This window comes from Acyrthosiphon pisum, chromosome A1 (assembly GCF_005508785.2).
Source record: "Acyrthosiphon pisum isolate AL4f chromosome A1, pea_aphid_22Mar2018_4r6ur, whole genome shotgun sequence".
NCBI lineage: Eukaryota > Metazoa > Arthropoda > Insecta > Hemiptera > Aphididae > Acyrthosiphon > Acyrthosiphon pisum.
This window is the reverse complement of record NC_042494.1, coordinates 10,247,946-10,250,781: the sequence shown is the minus strand read 5'-3', so window position 1 is coordinate 10,250,781 and position 2,836 is coordinate 10,247,946. Positions and strand designations below refer to the sequence as shown.

Genomic DNA, 2,836 nt, shown 5'->3' with positions numbered 1-2,836 from the left:
AGTACACAAAATAGGTAATGTCCATTTCATGAAATGGATGTCCATATAATGTATTTTCGTCAAAATTCACGATCTGGACAAATTTCACTATCTGGATATCCAGTTCATGAAATGAGTGGTTTCACTATGTAGATGCGACATATACATTACATTTTGTTCGTTAAAGTTTTTGTTTATCGCAAAGATAAATAATAATTAGCCTCGCGGTCGTAAATCAGTAAAACGAAATGTCATAAAACGTGTTATTTTAACAGTTTTGTATACACATTTTTGATATTACTCGAGTATATACCGATTCTATACATACATACTATATAGTTTCGAGTCTAACATTATGAAAACCTCCTTATCGTTCCAACTTCTTAGTGAATAACAAATTTATTAGGCTCCCTATAAGCGATTTTTCTATTTTCCCACGGATTAAATATACGATGTAAGTACCTACACGGTTTTGAATTCTACTTTTTATTTTTACTTTTACAGGAAAACCCGGAAAAATATCTAAAACAACAATATTTTGTTTTTTAATTAAAAAATATAACTGTAAAAACAGGGCTTACAGGTTGATAATAAATAATACAAATAATTATCACCATATATAAGTATATATAACTTAAAACCTTATTTATACAGAAATGTTGTACTCAAATTGTGCAACTGTTCAATGGTAAATACCGTTCAAAAGAAATATTTTACCCTTCAATAGATAATATTATGCAATATAGGTTGACGGTTATTGTATCCTCTTCAAAATATTCTGCTAAAAAAAAAATCTTCAACTATTATTGAATCATAACTTTTAACGCATTCATTAAATGTTGGTTTAGGTTAAGGTAAGTACGGCATTACAGAAGACTATATTATATGATATACCTAAGTGATAATACCTATGTCACTGATAACACAATTTTAGGTTTACATTTTAATGATTGTTTGTGATAAATGTTTTCATTATTCTAATATTGTAAGTAAAACATCGTTGAACTTGATACAATGATACCTACGTGGAAATTTGTACCTACATGAAATTAAACTAATCATCTAACACAGTAAAAGACCGGAGTTGGTAAACTAAGTCAGAAACACATTTTTTGTGGTAAACTGAGTTCGCCTCAAAACCCTATTTTCCTTCTCACTTTAATGGACTTAGGACTAGTCGTGTTTAAAGGAATTTTTTGTTTTCTTAATTGTTGTTTAATTATTCATAATGTTGACATAATATTTCTACATAAAAATCATAATTGTGTCCATTTAATATGTTAATATATTATATAGATAATATATTAATAATATTTATATAGACAGAGTAACACTCAATATTAATAAATAATTTTTCGAACAATTAAAAATAATTGGGTGAATATTATTTACTGGTTAACTGAGTCGAAAGAACTTTAACGAGTTGCGTAAATTAAGTCCGAGTAGGTAATAAAATAATAAATTTAACAAGACCTAACAACTAGGAACACATTAAATTATTAATTATTATTATTACTCATTAGTTATAACTTATAATAAATTACTTACAAAATAAAGTACCTACTCACATGTTTAATATGTTTCTTTATCTGATGCACTTATTTACTACGTAGAAAAAACGATTGTCATAAATCATTCGTGTACACTATATCAGCAAACCTAAATATTAAAACTGAAATTTAAAATTAAAATTCACTTCGCTTTTTTTTTTTTAACTATTTCGGAAGGTTAAAACTCTTGCCATTATCTAATTAAAACTGAAACGGTACCGCAAATTTTCAAAAAATGTGTATAAATAATCATCAATTGACATTTTCAAATGCAATGTTTTCGGAAAAAAACTCATTCAACCTACACCATTACTACCTAAAAGTAAGATAAATATTACTCTTATAGTGTCCCACACAGCATTTTAATATTTCCTAACTATGGTATAATTTTTTTCAGGAAAACAATATAGTTGTAAAAATATTTGAAAAAGTTGCGTAAATAATAAAAAAATATTTTATTTATATTTTTTGGTCAAGAAGTTTACTTTTGAAAAATATTTTGTAAAAAACATTAACAAAACATTTTAATCATATTTTTTTTAAAATATTTTCATAGAAACATTTTAAAAATAGTAAGTCAATATTTTTGTGCAATATTTTATTATTTTATGAGAATAAAATATTTATACAATATTATTAGTCAAATATTAATTATTCAAGCACTCCAAAATATTCAAAAAATCTTATCATTTCCCAAATGCTGTGTGGGTCATTATTCAAGCACTCCAAAATATTCACAAAATATTATCATTTCCCAAATGCTGTGTGAGATAATTTTGACAATTTTTGTCATACATTTATGTAGAATCTTTTTTTTTGTTAGGTCTTCCTGTTACAAACTGTAATTATAGATAGGTAACAAAATTTAAAATTAAAAGTATTACTATAATAGTGGAACAGCATAAACATAGTAAGAACTTATAATAAGGGTAACATAATAACTAAGAAAAAATGTCTGCTCAAATAAAAATTAATACTGTATATTAAGCTAGAGTCAATAGATGGTATAAATTAATCACATTGTATTATATGCAGAGTCCAGTGAACGAAGAACATCGAATGTAAAATAAAAGTTACGTTTGAAGAATGGATCAATGTTCGATGTAATACTCCGAAGTTCCGAAAAACGCCTTTTTCACTGTCAAATATTCGTAGGGATCGGAGTGTAAATTAATATTAATATTTGTACAATTTATTGTACAAATAATAAATCGGACTTGATAGACCGATATTGGCTAAAACATTTGATACTCAACAAAGTCATAATAATATTTTCCAGATTATCGCAAGTAACGAAAAACCAAAAA

General features: G+C 25.8%; 1 protein-coding gene across 1 annotated transcript in view; it reads left to right on the top strand.

Annotated features, from left to right (window-relative positions):
• LOC100573424 overlaps nucleotides 1-2,836 on the top strand; it is a 16,629-nt gene that overhangs the window by 2,979 nt on the left and 10,814 nt on the right. Inside the window, exon 2 of the mRNA XM_029486609.1 lies at nucleotides 2,565-2,818. The gene's annotated coding sequence lies outside the window, so the exon portion shown is untranslated. The remainder of the gene's footprint in view (nucleotides 1-2,564; nucleotides 2,819-2,836) is intronic.